Source organism: Symphalangus syndactylus, chromosome 5 (assembly GCF_028878055.3).
Source record: "Symphalangus syndactylus isolate Jambi chromosome 5, NHGRI_mSymSyn1-v2.1_pri, whole genome shotgun sequence".
In the NCBI taxonomy this organism is placed as follows: Eukaryota; Metazoa; Chordata; class Mammalia; order Primates; family Hylobatidae; genus Symphalangus; species Symphalangus syndactylus.
Window position 1 is genome coordinate 95,801,868 of NC_072427.2, and position 16,076 is coordinate 95,817,943.

General features: G+C 47.9%; 1 protein-coding gene across 7 annotated transcripts in view; it reads right to left on the reverse strand.

Moving 5' to 3' along the window:
- Positions 1 to 962: 962 nt before the first annotated feature.
- The window catches only part of SMIM11 (small integral membrane protein 11), a 43,968-nt gene continuing 28,854 nt past the window's right edge, over positions 963 to 16,076 (reverse strand). For all 7 annotated transcript variants that reach the window (XR_010120778.1, XR_010120780.1, XR_010120781.1 and 4 more), the window contains 3 exons: positions 13,741 to 13,991; positions 9,478 to 9,746; positions 963 to 7,919 (listed from right to left, as the gene is read on the reverse strand). The gene's annotated coding sequence lies outside the window, so the exon portion shown is untranslated. The remainder of the gene's footprint in view (positions 7,920 to 9,477; positions 9,747 to 13,740; positions 13,992 to 16,076) is intronic.

Genomic DNA, 16,076 nt, shown 5'->3' on the forward strand with positions numbered 1-16,076 from the left:
GTGGCTTTCAGCAGGCAAAGAGAAAATTATATTTTGTACCAATTTATATAAAGTCCATCTAGTTCAGCTTTTGGAGATGTCCCTGGGGCTAGAGATGAAATATCTTTTTCCTGTCCACAGACAGTGGTCTGCAGTTCACCCCATGAACTCATAAAGGTCAGAATTAAACCCTGAGCTTTGTTTATGGAGGGTAAGATATATTTCCAACTATTTGTTTCTCTTTTCACATTTTCCACATCATTACCATCATCATTGTTGTCATCATCATTGTCATCATCCTACAGGTTGAAAACAGAAGTGTTAGTTTATTTATATAGTTTATATAGGCTTTATGCATATGTTTGAGATGCTTACAGGGCAGGACAAGACAGAAGACACAAAGGTAGACAAAAATGTAATCCACAGTCATAGGAGTACAGAATGCATCCAAATGGGGCTGAATCATCAGAACTTAGGTGAATCTGAGGATAGGAAGAGTGAACTGGCACAATCTCCCCTTGTTGGTTGCCCCTGCGGCGTGCATTTCCCCCTTCTCTAATCCAGCTGCCCCGAATTTTCATTTGAGGACCCATACAGCTCTAGGGAAGCTGAAACTACCCCCAGTTCAAGAATTGGAATAAGTTTCAAATGAGAAAACTGACTGAAAAATAATTTTTTAAAAATAATAATAATAATTGTTTTAAGAAGTGGGAATAAGAGGCCTAGATTGATCCTGTTGTTGCATCCCATCTCCTGGCCTCATTGCTTGGGACCAGGATGGACACCTGACCCTAAGCGAAACAACCCAATAAGAGTGACCGGAGAACTTTAATGGGGAATTCTGGAACAAAAAAGCTTTCTCTTGCTCTGGATGGTGTTAAAAGCAGATCTGAGCCTGGAATTGTTACGGGAATGGGATCCTGATCCAGACCCCAAGGAAGGGTTCTTGAATCTTGCACAAGAAAGAATTCAGGGCAAGTCCATAAAGTAAAGTGAAAGCAAGTTTATTAAGAAAGTAAAGAACAAAAGAATGGCTACTCCATAGGCAGAGCAGCAGCAGGGGCTGCTTGACTGAGTACACTATGGTTATTTCTTAATTGTATGCTAAACAAGGGGTGGATTATTCATAAATTTTCCAGGAAAGGGTCAGGGATTTCTCAGAACCCTCAGTTCTTTTAGACTATATAGGGTCTCCTTTTAGACCATGTAGGGTAACTTCTGGACATTGCCGTGGCATTTGTAAGCTGTCATGGCATTAGCGGAAGTGTCTTTTACCACAGTAATGCATTACAATTAGCATATAATGAGCAGTGAGGATGACCAGGGGTCACATTAATCACCATCTTGGTTCTGGTGGGTTTTGGCTGGCTTCTTTATTGCATCCTGTTTTATCAGCAGGGTCTTTGTGATCTGTATCTTGTGATATCAGTCCTGCTGGCCTCCTGTCTCACCCTGTGACTAAGAATGCCTACCCTCCTGGAATGCAGTCCAGCAAGTCTCATCCTCATTTTACACAGCCTTTCATCAAGATGGAGTCGCTCTGGTTCGAAAACCTCTGACAGAATTGCTGGATCCATTTTGCCACCATGAAGAAAGCCAACTTGAAGGCAAAAAAACCCAGCATCTAGAGGGGAGCAGAACAGGAAATTACAGAGACCAGAGCCTGTACCAACTGTACAGAACCTTCATTTACCGCTGGAGTTTTTCAGTTTGTGAAGCAATGAGTTCCTTTTATTAAGTCTGTTGGAGCTAGGCTTTTGTTCCTCACAACCAAAAATATCCTAAATGATACCATTGGATAAATGATTTCCCAAAGGAAGTGGGCCTTGGAGTCAAATTTGAAAAGAGAAGATGTGTGATGTGCTGTGTGGGAGGCTGGGATCATTTTTTTTCACCAAGACTTTTATATGTATAGGCTTTTATATTTATAGGGGAAAAAACAGATTCGGTACACTTCCTACTTCAGCTCAATGATCATTTGTAGGACTTCTCATTGCTTGTCCTCTCAAAGAGCACTCAGTGAGACTCTGTACCATTTAATCCTCACTCCTGACTGTCAGTAGACTGCCATGGAAACTCCAAGGATGCCCGTCCTGTTAGACATGCGGTCAGAGACTGGCTCCAAAGGTATCTCCCAAAGAGCAAAAGCCACCATCTTCTTGTTGGCACCCAGACACAGGTGCATGAGCTCCAAGGACGCCTTCCTAGGCCACGTCTCTGCTGCCTGATCTAAACTCACCTCCTTTCTGGGAGCTGGTCTGAGAGTTTGCCTTGGAGATGTGTTGGATGGGAACTAGGGGTTTGTAGGCTCCATTGTGAGCAATACTGATGGGAAATGACCCCAAGTGGTATGGATATTTTGCATAAAGCCCCTGAAATCTGACATGCTCAGGGTCAGAGCCATGAACCACTGTCTTGACAAACCCTATGTACATGGACTAATAAGGAAGGTGTGGGCACCGTGGTGTTAGTGTTCAGCCGGAGAGTGGGAAAGAGATTTGCATGTGCCACCAGCCCTGATAGAGACAGTGACAGAACACACTGATTCTCCACATTCCAGACACCTACTGTCTTTGTCCCTATGTAAGTTTCTCCCAATATTTAGGGGATCAGGTCAGATAAAGGCCTTCCTCTGAAATGGAAATTATTTAAAATCGATGAGGAAGTCATCCAGGAATGACTTCCTCTGGGGATCTGTGGCTGATGGTACCAGGGTTTGTACCAAACCAAATCAAGGTAACTAGAGCTTCCCCAGGTGATTGTAACCCATCTCCTAAATAAAACTTGCATCGACTCTGTTGCATTACAATTAGATTTTCCTGGGTGATGTACTCATCACATTTTTTAAAAAGGGACTTAAAGAAAGACTTTAGAGACTAAATGCCTGGTATTTATGCACCTCTTTCTGGAGTCACAGGTGGGCTCTGATTCTCATAACTGATTGCCTTGACTTCTACCAGAGCAGAAGAATGCCAGCTCATTCTTCAAATACAGTTAGTCTTCTGTTGGCAATTATAGAAAACAGCTCTACCTAGCGCATGCAAGTGTGTGTGTGTGTATGTGTGTGTGTGTGTGTGTGTGTGTGTGTGTGATTTTGGGGAAGGCAACTGAGGTAGCTCACAGAATCAAAAGGACAGCAGCTCCTCCCAGCCTCAGGAAGGAGAGGGGTTAGTCTGCCATGAGGCCCTTACTTGGCGGCCCCAGTTAAAGAACCTTCTCACTAGGATTCTCCCAAAAGACAGCTCAGCCCCCATGTCTGCCGCTTTGTACCTCTGCTCAAGTTTCAGATCTCAGGGTGAGGGCATTGCAGTGGATCAGGGAAGAGCAGGTGTGTAGGTGACCCAGTGAATGGAGTGCTCTGATTGGCTGAGGCTGAGTCATGGGCCCCTTCCTATAGGACATCAAAGTCTTTGAAGAAAATGCCAATTAAAAGCACTGTTGGCTGGGCACTGTGGCTCATGCCTGTAATCCTAGCACTTTGGGAGGCCGAGGTGGGCAGATCACTTGAGGTCAGGAGTTCGAGACCAGCTTGGCCAACATGGTGAAACCCCGTCTCTACTAAAAAACACAAAAATTAGCGGGGTATGGTGGCAGGCGCCTGTAATCTCAACTACTCAGGAGGCTGTGGCAGGAGAATCACTTGAACCTGGGAGGCGGAGGTTGCAGTGAGCCGAGATTGTGCCATCTCACTCCAGCCTGGGCGACAGATCGAGACTCCATCTCAAAACCAACCAAACAAACAAAAAAGCACTGTTGCTCAGATATCACCCCCTCTGTGAAACCTTCGTGATCTGTAAGGCAGAACTGCTTGTTTCTCCATGGCTTCTGTAGCACTTTGTAAAACATTTGGATGGATCAAAGAGAGAAAATTTTATTCAACAGAATTTTTGCAAGGATGGTACATTTGTTTGCCAAGTGTTTGGTAAGGAAATGAGACCTGTACAGTTTTGGTACAGGAAGGGCCCATGAATGTGGGTGGAACTATTCCACAGGAGACAAGGAGAAGCTGGTCTCTGGAGGGAGGGAATGGAGAGGCAGAGGTGGTTTAGGGATCTGCAGGATGGCAGAATGCATCCAGAAATGTCTTTCCTATCATTTCCCCACCACTGCCTCAAGCCCTGATCTTCGATTTTATGAAACTCATGGTTTAAACACGTGAAGTGAGTGGGCTAGAAGCCAGCAAAGGGACGCAGGGATGTGCCCAGACACACACAGGTGGAGTGGAAGCAGCAGGCAGATGGGGGGTGTCAGGAACAGAAATGCTTTCCTAGAGTAACCTAGTTATGTTTTGTTTAAACTAATCAGGAAGTAACCAGAGTCATGGGGAGGCTGTAAAACTGAAGCAGGGACCAGATTTCACCAAATCATTATAGAATGAGGGCAAGGATGAAGGAGGGGTGGAGGTAGGTGCTTGCAGGAGGCACCTTGATATGGTTTGCCTGTGTCCCCACTCAAATCTCATCTTGAACTATAGTTCCCATAATCCCCACGTGTCGTGGGAGGGAGCAGGTGGGAGGTAATTACCTCCATGCTGTTCTGGTGATAGTAATTGAGTTCTCACAAGATCTGATGGTTTTATACGGGGCTTTCCCCACTTTGCTCTGCACTTCTCCTTCCTGCCATCATGCGGAGGAAGGATATGTTTGCTTCCTTTTCTGCCATGATTGTAAGTTTCCTGAGGCCTCCTCAGCCATGAGGAACTGGGAGTCAATTAAGCCTCTTTCCTTTATAAATTACCCAGTCTCAGGTATGCCTTTACTGACAGCATGAGAACAGACTAACACACACCTGAAAAGGAGAACGCTTATCACATAATGCTGTAAATACAGGTCGGCAGTCTCTTCCCCACTGAACCAGAAGAATATGATTTTTAGGAATAAAAGATATCTTATTGATCAATTGATCAAAAATATCTTATTGATCTTGACCCACTTGTTTCAAAACACACAATAAATATTTGTAACTGTTCCTTTAAAAATAGCAATACCCAGGCAGGAGAATGGCGTGAACCCGGGAGGCGGAGCTTGCAGTGAGCCGAGATCGCGCCACTGCACTCCAGCCTGGGCGACAGAGCGAGACTCCGTCTCAAAAAAAAAAAAAAAAAAAAAAAATAGCAATACCCATTTAAAAATAATGAAATCCAGACTAAAAGGACTTCGTATGTACCAGGCACTAAGTGTGCTGCATGCATCTCCCTGCTTGCCAGTTGCCCATCCCCTGCGCCTAGTGCTCCATGCTTGCCTCTCTTATGGCATCCACAAATGAAGCTGGAGGCAGAAACCATACAGTCACTTGAACAGAGGAAGTTTCCTGTAAGGAAATGATTAAGTGGTGAGGAAGAAACTATAAAGATACAAAGAGAACTCTCAAGGGTTCCCTAGGGCTCAGTACCCAGGGAAGGACCAACTCGGCTCCGCAAGGCTGGGCTTCAGACGTCTTTAGAGAAGATGTGATTGCAGCCACTGGCTGGAGGGGAAGTTCACAGGTAGCCGGGGCCACAGTTGGCCCACAGTCCCCAGGCAGCTGGTCCTCTAGTGCACAGGAGCACAAAGACTGGTAGATGGGTGACCAGGGAGAGCCAAGGTGCCAGGAGCTCACTCGCTGGTGGGGTGGCTGGGAGGTTGCTGTGTGCCTTGCCCATGGCACACAGGGCCCATGGCACACACCTCCAGGACACAGCCCCGGCGAGGCTGTGGTGTGGCACTTGCAGGAGTCAAGGCACTGAGCATGTGCCATGGACTGAATGCTTTTGTCCTTTGTCCCCTGAAATACACGCGTTAAAGCCTTAATCCCCAATGTGATAGTATGGAGATGAGATTTAGATGAGGTTTCGGGAGGTTTAGATGAGGTCGCGATTGTAGGGTCCCCATGATGGGATCAGCGCCCTTACAGGAAGAGATACCAGACCCCCCTCTCTCTCTGCACCATGTGAGGACACAGCAAAAAGTATTCTTCCCATGAACCAGGAAGCAGGTCCTCACCGGGTACCAAATCTGCTAACACCTTGATCGCAGACTTCCAGCTTCCAGAACTGTGAGACAGAAACGTGTGTTGCCTAAGCCATTTGTTTTAACAGCCCAAACTGACTAAGACACTCATCAGAGAAAAAGCAGCGCTGGACATGTGTTACAGGCGGCAAGACTGATTCCTTCAGACTCCTGCAGCAGAGGGGAGAGATTCCAGTACCGATGAAGCTCAACCCCAACTGAGAAAACGGTGACCAAGGTCTTCAAAGAGAGAACAGAAAGGGAACAAAAAGGGACTGAAGGAGGAAATGAAAACGGAACGTGGGGGGCCACATAGAAATGGAAAGTTCCAGAAGGGTGAGGGGATAACTACTGAAAATGGTTTAGCGGGGTGGGCTGGAAGAGGTGCATTTTGTGGTTTGGCTGCATTGCAAAGTCTTGAGCCAAGACTCAGCCAGGGCTGGGGTCGCCTTTGGGGATGCAGCTTAGCGCAGGTAGAAGCCAGGCTACAGTTTGGTGAAGCCTCTCAGCACAGTGTTGGGGCGAGTCCTCTATGCTTTGTGGAGTTCCCGGTTCACTGGAGGCTTGCTGGCAGGGCAAGTGTGGCCTGAAGGTGCACTGTCCATGTCAGGCAGGCATGCAGGGAAGCCGGGGCGCTGAGAGCCTGCTGGGGGCAGGGCAGTGGGCAGCCTGGGGTGCCTTGGGTCCCATCAGCAAGGTCATGGGAAACAGCCTCCAGGCTGCACAGTGGTGGACAGCAGTGCTGGCTCCCCCTGTACCTGCCCACCAGCCTTGGCCCTCCTAGGCCCTTAAGGGTCGTTTCCTGCTGCCCAGTGACCATAGACCAGCCCTGGCCCAAGAAACCCTAAAAACTTCTCCTCCAACTATTTCTCCTGGAGAAGACGGAGTGCCAATGGACTATTACGGTGCAGGGCAATTGAGCAGAGATGGAGGTGAACTGGAGTCCCATGGGAGCAGGGAGGAGGGGCCAGGGAACCCTGGCCAGAAATAGGAAAGCAGTAATGGAAGGGAGGGCTCAGGAGAGGGAATGCCCATCTCAGAGCCTTCCAGGAACCTGGCATTTAATAAATGCCTCCTACAGAGGGAAGGATTCAGGGCAGATCACTTCTAGAAGGGGTCATGGCCTCTCCAGGTTCTGCATGGTCCACAGCATGTGTACAGTCCCCACAAGCTAGACTCCTTTCAGGCCTGGTGTGGAGGGAACCTCAGTGTGTGATGGAGGAGAGTCTTCCATGGGCTATGAACTCTTTTTTTTTTAAAAAAAAAAAAAAAAAAAAAAAAAAAAACCAGCATGCATGAGATGTTGGGGGCTTAGGACAATATCTTACAACAGAACTGAAACATCAGTGGATAAACCTCAGGGCAGGCAGGAAAAGAGCCGTAGCTCATCCACCATCAGCATTAGCAATGTAATTAGACACAATGGAAAATCAATGAAGTAAAGCCAACCAGCAGGATTATGTTGTTGAGCCTCCAGTAAATGTCTTAAGTGTCCAATAAAGCCACATCGTTTTGATGATATGAATTTCTGTGTTGCTTTTCTGTTTGCTCAAAATCCTGAAATTCTTTGGAGAGTATTATCAATGTCATTATTCTTTGCCGGGGAGATGCTGAGCTGTCTTCCCTGAAGCAGTGTTCTCCCTGGGTTGTTTGAACCCCTGATTGTCACGTGCCTTCTGTCCAAAGCTGTCACCAAGGCCCAGACAAGCCCTGCCATGCATGTGTCTCTTTATTAATATATAGTACAGCAGGGAGCTGCCCCTCTCCCAGCCAGGCAGGGCCGCTTATCCCACACCCCCTGCCTTGCAAACGCACTTAGTGTGGAGTATATTAGGAAGTTTAATTAGCAGAAAATAAATAAAGTAGGGATCCCAGCTTGAGCCTAGGCTGTCCCCTGCTGGGGTGGGACATGTCTGAACAGTGTTGATGAGAGTTTTATGAAGGACGCATCTCCTAGAAGAAAGGACATGGAGAGAAGTAAGTTTGATTCCCTCTCAGAGGAGCCTGAGTGCCCGGAACTCCAAGCAAGAATCTTGAGATGTATCTGGGAGTGGGGATGCTTAGATCACAAGCACACTCCTGAACCCTGGCAATGGGGCAGAGCATGGAATGTGCCCAATGGCTTAAGCTTGGAGCAGGACTTGATGTGGCTTCCTCCAAAAGAACCTGAGTTCTGTGGGAGATGGATGAACATCTGAACAACTGAGGGCTCTGCTGGGGATATGGAAGCTGGCAGGCAGCCCTTACCATTCGAGGTGCAATAGGGAGAGAGGATAACCAACGTTTAACAAACTCTATCGAATACTGGGTGCGTTGACACGTGCCAGCCCCAGGATGCTCTTAAAAACTCTATGAGGGGAGTGTAATTAGAGCACTGAGGCTCAGAGAGGTTAAGAAACTTGTATATTGTCACACAGCAAGCAAGAGTTTCAGGAAGCTAGATCTAACAGATTCCAAGGCCCAAGTAATATTTCCATTAGATATTTGTCCAAAAAACACTTTTCCTTCAAGGTAAGGAGTGGGAAGGCTACTCGTGTGGGGGCATGGTGTCCTGGCAGCCCACAGCTCAGTGCCAGACTGTGAGTGAGAAGACCAATGTGTGTCCCAACTCTGCCACTTCTGTCTGTGTGGCCTCAAGACCCTCACCTAGAAAGGTGGCTGAAGTATCACTCCAGGCCTGGTGTCCTGACTTCTTGAACAACTGTCTAAGGTGTGCAAGCCAGCACCTCCCCTTTTCTGCTCCCTAGTTAGATGGATTTAGCTAGACTATTGCTTTGTGAGAATAGAGGGATCCAAGAGTCTCATTCTCCATCTATATAACTCAAAGACTTTGTATAAGTCAGGGTGAGCTGGTTTCATCATGAAAAACAATCACCCCAAACTCTCAGTGGCTGCAGACAGCTGGCTTGCTTGCTTTCCCCCGCCACATGTGTGCAGCAGGTCTGCTGGCAGCTGTGCTCTGAGACTCAGGTTGCTCCTGCAGACCCTCTGGAAATAGGCCATTCTCAGCTCTGGAGGGAGGAGTCCCTGAGTATTTCACCTGGACAATTAAATGCTCCAGCCTGGAAGAGACACATTTCATGTCCATCCACCACTCATTGGCTAGAATAAGCCCATGGCTCCTTTCAACCATGAGGGGCAGGGAAGTCCCATCTCACCGGGGCCTGGAAGGCTGAGAGCCAAAAGTTGGGCGAACAGTACTCATGGCTATCACAGAGTGAAACCAGTTTCAAGGCTCTCAAACCATTTTTTTGAGAGCAAGTGGAAGCCTAATCTCATTCCCTATTTTCTATCTTATTTACTTATATAAACCCAAACCTCTCTTTATTAAAACTTCTCTCTATATATATGTCTATTTTAAAAAGTCTCTCTACATATGTCTATGTGAGAAGAAAAAATGTGTTACGTTCCTTTCAAAACCAACCCTGAGGCTCTAGAAGCACTAATGTTCTCCACCCACAGTTCCCCACCCGCCCCTGATCAGACCTGGTTCTAGGATGGGGGTGCTCACCTTGGCTTCCCTGTAGAATCACCTGGAAGCTTGTAAAAATCCCATGGATGCCAGGCCTCACCCCAGGCCAATTCTGTCAGAACCTCTGAGCTGGTGCCAGGCAGAAGCAATTGTGTGAAGCTCCCAGGAGATGCCTGGATGGGCCCAGGTTGAGTCTGCTGTTCCGGGTGAGCCCTGAAGCAGCTTCCAGCTCTGGGGCTGCCTCCTTCTTTCCCAGGTGAGGTTCCAGGAGAAGCCAGAGATGGGGGTTTGCCTTAACAAACCAGGAGCTGAGGAAGGTCGAAGAGAATACGGTGATTATCCTGACTCATGATTCCAGCTCCTTCCCAGTGGTGGGAGCTGGGAATGCCATGGGAAGCAGCCGTGGGAGGGGTTCCCCGGGGGGATGGGTGTCCAGGTGGAGGGGTGCCCGAGGAGAGGGGTGCCCGGGTGTGCTGTCACTCAGTTCCAGGCCTGAGCTCAGCTGCTGAGGAAACAGGAAGTGCATCAGGAGCTGAGTGTGCTCAAGTCCCGGGTATTCACAATTCACACGGACACATGCACACATTCACGCACGCATTTGCACATCCCCATAAGCATACACACAGACACACATACTCAGCTGGGCATCATGGCTCACACCTCCCATCCCAGCACTTTGGGAGGCCGAGGCAGGTGGATCACCTGAGGTCAGGAGTTTGAGACCAGCCTGGCCAACACAGTGAAGCTCCATCTCTATAAAAAAAAAATACAAAAATTAGCCAGCTGTGGTGGCGGGTGCCTATAATCCCAGCTACTCAGGAGGCTGAGGCAGGAGAAGTGCTTGAACCTGGGAGGCAGAGGTTGCAGTGAGCCAAGATAGAGCCACTGTGCTCCAGCTTGGGTGACAGAGTGAGACTCTATCTCAAAAAGAAAGAAAGAAAGGAAGGAAGGGAGGGAGGGAGGGAGGAAGGAAGGAAGGGAGGGAGGGAAGGAGACAGGCAGGCAGGCAGGCAGGCAGGCAGGCAGGCAATCACTGAGACAATAAGTATTGCCAGGGAAGAAGGCTTTAATTGGGTGCTGCTGCCCAGGAGATAGAGCTCAGTTTCAAATCCATCTTCTGGACCCACTAAAATTAGGGGTTTATATAGCAGAGAAGAAATGTAACAGGAACTTGGGAGGGGTAAGGAAGCGGTCATGATGAATGGAGGGGCCTGATGTCTCATTGTCTAGACAAGGTGATCTGGTGAGTTTCAGTTCTCTGATACTTTTGGAGAGGACTTGGGCTGCTTTCCTGAGGAAGAAACTCAGATAAAACAAATTTAACTTTCAAGCTTTAGGACCAGAAGGGTCAATTTCTATATTCATCAAAAACAAACAAACAAAACAACAACAACAACAAAAAAAAACTGTCTATGGGACTATTGGGTCGGTTTCATTCTTTTTTTTTCAAATTTTTTTCTCCATGAAAAAAGTGTTTTTAAAAGAATCTCTTCCACAGAAAAAAAAGCAACTGGGGATCTTCTCTTGTTTGGCGAGGAGATAAGGGGCTGTGGCCCTCTCCTCCTGAGCAGCTTGTCTGGCAAATGCGCAGATGTTGGCCTCAGTTCCAAGGATGGCAACAAGAATGAACTAAGACATGACATGTAAAGGGGTCAGGGCTACTCCCCACACTAGGTGCTCCAAAATATTATAACTTACCCCAGGTGCTGAACAGAGTAGGGGCTTTGTAACCTCATGTGGCCGACTCATTTCACTGGAAGCATTATTCTGAAAACAAGTTTGGAGACGATGGGAAAGTCTGACACACCCATGCTCATACAGAGAGGGTGGCAGCATCATCTGCTGAGATGCACAGCAGACATAATTTGGCTGGTTCCCTGTGGGCTTGCTCTCTGCGGGTTTGTTGTCTCTGGGTTGTTGTCTGTGGTTTTGTTCCCTGTGGGTTTGTTGTCTGCAGGTTTTTCATTGTGTGTTTGTTCTCTGCGTGTTTGTTGTCTGCGGGTTTGTCGTCTGTGGGTTTGTCGTCTGTGGGTTTGTTTTCTGTGGGTTTGTCGTCTCTGTGTTTGTCGTCTGTGGGTTTGTCGTCTGTGGGTTTGTCATCTGTGGGTTTGTCGTCTGCGGGTTTGTCGTCTGCGGGTTTGTTGTCTGTGGGTTTGTTGTCTCTGTGTTTGTTGTCTGTGGGTTTGTCGTCTGTGGGTTTGTCGTCTGTGGGTTTGTCGTCTGTGGGTTTGTCGTCTGTGGGTTTGTTTTCTGTGGGTTTGTTGTCTGTGGGTTTGTCGTCTGTGGGTTTGTCGTCTGTGGGTTTGTCGTCTGTGGGTTTGTTTTCTGTGGGTTTGTCGTCTGTGGGTTTGTCGTCTGTGGGTTTGTCGTCTGTGGGTTTGTTGTCTCTGTGTTTGTTGTCTGTGGGTTTGTTGTCTGTGGGTTTGTTGTCTGTGGGTTTGTCGTCTGTGGGTTTGTCGTCTGTGGGTTTGTTCTCTGTGGGTTTGTCGTCTGTGGGTTTGTTGTCTGTGGGTTTGTCGTCTGTGGGTTTGTTTTCTGTGGGTTTGTCGTCTGTGGGTTTGTCGTCTGTGGGTTTGTCATCTGTGGGTTTGTTTTCTGTGGGTTTGTCGTCTGTGGGTTTGTCGTCTGTGGGTTTGTCGTCTGTGGGTTTGTCGTCTGTGGGTTTGTTGTCTCTGTGTTTGTTCTCTGCGGGTTTGTTCTCTGTGGGTTTGTTTTCTGTGGGTTTGTTTTCTGTGGGTTTGTCGTCTGTGGGTTTGTCGTCTGTGGGTTTGTCGTCTGTGGGTTTGTTGTCTCTGTGTTTGTTCTCTGCGGGTTTGTTGTCTGTGGGTTTGTTTTCTGTGGGTTTGTTTTCTGTGGGTTTGTTGTCTGTGGGTTTGTTGTCTGCGGGTTTGTTCTCTGTGGGTTTGTTGTCTGTGGGTTTGTCGTCTGTGGGTTTGTTGTCTGTGGGTTTGTTGTCTGTGGGTTTGTTGTCTCTGTGTTTGTTGTCTGTGGGTTTGTCATCTGTGGGTTTGTTGTCTGTGGGTTTGTTGTCTGTGTGTTTGTTGTCTGTGGGTTTGTCGTCTGTGGGTTTGTCGTCTGTGGGTTTGTTTTCTGTGGGTTTGTTCTCTGTGGGTTTGTCGTCTGTGGGTTTGTCGTCTGTGGGTTTGTTGTCTGTGGGTTTGTTGTCTGTGGGTTTGTCGTCTGTGGGTTTGTTTTCTGTGGGTTTGTTCTCTGTGGGTTTGTTCTCTGTGTTTCCTTTCCACCCTGCTTTTCACAGGAGAATGCCAGGCCCTCTGTGGCTTGTTGCCTGGGAGGAGATTCAAGATGGCAGGCCAAAAACCTGAGGGCTGACCCTTTCCCTGTGTATAGTGGGGAGGTTGTGGTACTTGTCCCAGAGAAGGATGGGACAGGGGACCGTTTCACTGAGGGGAGAGAAGAAGGGTTAGAGTTGTCCACAAGCCTAGGGTTGAACAGAGGCTCTTGAGGCAGGGAACTGAGAGGCTCATGGCTCTTGTTCTCAAGAAGATGACTGGGCCACCTGGGAGAGTGACTTTTGGTTTACCTAAATGGGCTGGGTCCTGGCTTTGAAATTCTTAGCCTCAGCAAAGATGCCAGTGCCCACATGATGGGACCACAAGGGCTTGGGTCTGGGCACCTAGACCCAAGCATCAGCTAAGGGTGACCTCAAGGCCCTGCCTGTGCACTGGCCTTGGGAAGTGGGGTGGGGTAAGAACCTCCAACCATGCCCAAGTCCCATATGACTTGATTTAAATAAATAAATGTGATGTTTTCCACAAAACTGAATTTGTGGATAAGATTCATACCAGCCACATGTATACACACATCTATTTATAGCAGCAACTGCTTTGGGTGTTTGTTTGTTTGTTTGTTTTAGGTGATTTGGTGTTTTTGGTTGTTGTTGTTGTTTGTTTGGTTTTTTGTACTACCAGTTTCTAAATATTCCCTCTTCTTTGATGAAGAATGTGATCTATGGCGGGTGGAAGATGGCTCAACAGCCCAGCAGCAACACTCACACATTGAGTTTAGGGACCCACCCCTGTCCTGAGAGTTCAAGTTAAGACTTTGTCTTGCAACTGAACAATCTTGATCTCCCAATTATATGAAATCAATTTAAATGAATTAAACAAATTACAATGTCCCACTTGAGAATATCAGTTACCTGGGTAGTGGAGAAGAATTAGAAGTAAAGAAGTGCCTTCTAGGAAAGCAGATAGTAGTGACTCGGGGTGGAGGGAGAAGCTCCCATGGGAAAGGTGTGTCTGGAGGGCTCCCCACCTGGGCGATCGCTGCAAAGGTGTCTACCTGATCAGTCTTATGGAGACCTGTCCACACTGCCCCCTGGTGGTCGCTCCATCACCTTCCGAACACTCCAAAGTTGGGGAGGTGGCCCCAGGAAGCCCGCTTCTCTCTCCCAGGCGGTTGGCAGCCTCTGCTGGAGCGGACAGCAGGGAGGGGAAGCCCCAGGAGGCTGGAGACTCCCGAGGAAGGGAGGACAAGGAGCCTCAGGTGGAGGGAGGGGAGTCCTAGGAGCTGGCTGCTTGGCTTGGCAGAGGCTGCAGAGGAAGTGAGAGAGTATGTTAATAAGCACAGGAAGGTTCTCTGAGTTTCTCTGGCCATCCGTGGTGCAATGCTTTGCGTGAGTCCAGGCCCCCACTTACCGGGGCAAACTACTTCCGGCTCCTTGTGCAAAAGCAGTTCTTGGCCAGACGCTGGCTTGGCCTGTCCCGGGGTGGTGAGTGTGGGGCACAGATGGGTCTCTGCAGAGACCTCTCTGTTGGTGCCTCTTAGGCTCTGGGACCACACCCCCAGTCCATGTGTCCCACATTGTGCCCCTAAGCTGAGGCCTGGCAGGTGCTCCTGTCAGAACCAGCCTGAGTCTGGGCTCCAAGTGAACCCCAGTCAAAAGCTCCAGGATCCCATGAGTCCTCCTTTGGCTGGTTTTCTCCACACCCAGCCCCCACCACTAGCGCCACCCCCACTTCATGCTGCCTCTGAAATGATCTTCAAGGACGTCTGAATTGTGCATTTTATATCGAGTTCTTCTTGTCATTGTTTTCATAATATATTGCCAGATTTACTCATAATTAAAGAAGTTAAAACAATGAAATGATCTTTTTGTCTATCAGATTGATAAAGGTTAAAAATCACTGGCCGGGCGTGGTGGCTCACGCCTGTAATCCCAGCACTTTGGAAGGCTGAGGCAGGCAGATCACCTGAAGTCAGGAGTTCGAGACCAGCCTGGCCAACATGGCGAAACCCCATCTCTTCTAAAAATACAAAAATTAGCCAGGTGTGGTGGCACACGCCTGTAGTCCCAGCTACTTGGGAGGCTGAAGCAGAAGAATCGCTTGAACCCAGGAGGTGGGGGTTGCAGTAAGCTGAGAACGCACCACTGCACTCCAGCCTGGGTGACAGAGTGAAATTCCATCTCAAAAAAAAAAAAAATTAATATCAAATGGCAGCTGAGAAATCGACATGAGTTTCAAAATAATAATGCCAGCATCATTATTAACAATAAAACTACCGAGTACCATTTAAGATTTCATGTGTTTTTCTTTGTCCTTAACTTTACTGGAGAATATATGATCAAAATACTGTGTTGTAGGGTCATTTGAAAGAAATTCATCTCTGTGTGATTTTGGAACTGACATGATAAACAGCTAGTTTCATCAGTTACTGTTTGTATCGTTTAGAGATCATTTTGTTTTGTTTTTCTTTTTGATTTGCCTTTGTTTTTTGTTTGTGTATAAATTTAAGGGGTACAAGTGCAGGTGTGCAGTTTTGTCAAATGGATTGATTGCTTAGTGGTGATGTCTGGGCTTTGAGTGTAGTAGTGTACATCGTACTCATTAAATAATTTCTCATCCCTCACCTTCCTCCTACCCTCCTACTTTTTTTTTTTTTTTTGTGACAGAGTCTTGCTCTGTTGCCCAGGCTGGAGTGCAGTGGTGCAATCTCGGCTCATGATTCTCGTGCCACAGCCTCCCAAATAGCTGGGATTACAGGCATGCACCACTATGCCCAGTTAATTTTTTTGTATTTTTAGTAGAGATGGGGTTTCACCATGTTAGCCAGGCTGGTCTTGAACTCCGACCTCAAGTGATCCACCCACTTTGGCCTCCCAAAGTACTGAGATTACAGGTGTCAGCCACCACGTCTGGCTAATTTGTTTGCGTTTTTAGTAGAGAAGGGGTTTCACCATGTTGGCCAGGCTTGTCTCAAACTCCTGGCCTCAAATGGTCCTCCCGCCTCAGCCTCCCTTTCACAGTCCATGATTTTATATTCTGTACCCATGTGTACACATTATTTAGCTCCCACTTAAAAGTGAGAACACGCCGGGCGTGGTGGCTCACGCTTGTAATCCCAGCACTTTGAGAGGCCAAGGCGGGTGGATCACGAGGTCAGGAGATCGAGACCACGGTGAAACCCCACCTCTACTAAAAATACAAAAAAATTAGCCGGGCGTGGTGGCGGTCGCCTGTGGTCCCAGCTACTTGGAGAGGCTGAGGCAGGAGAATGGCGTGAACCTGGGAGGCAGAGCTTGCAGTAAGCCGAGATTGCGCCACTGCACCCCAGCCTGGGCGACAGAGCGAGACTCCGTCTCAAAAAAAAAAAAAAAAAAAAAAGTGAGAACATGT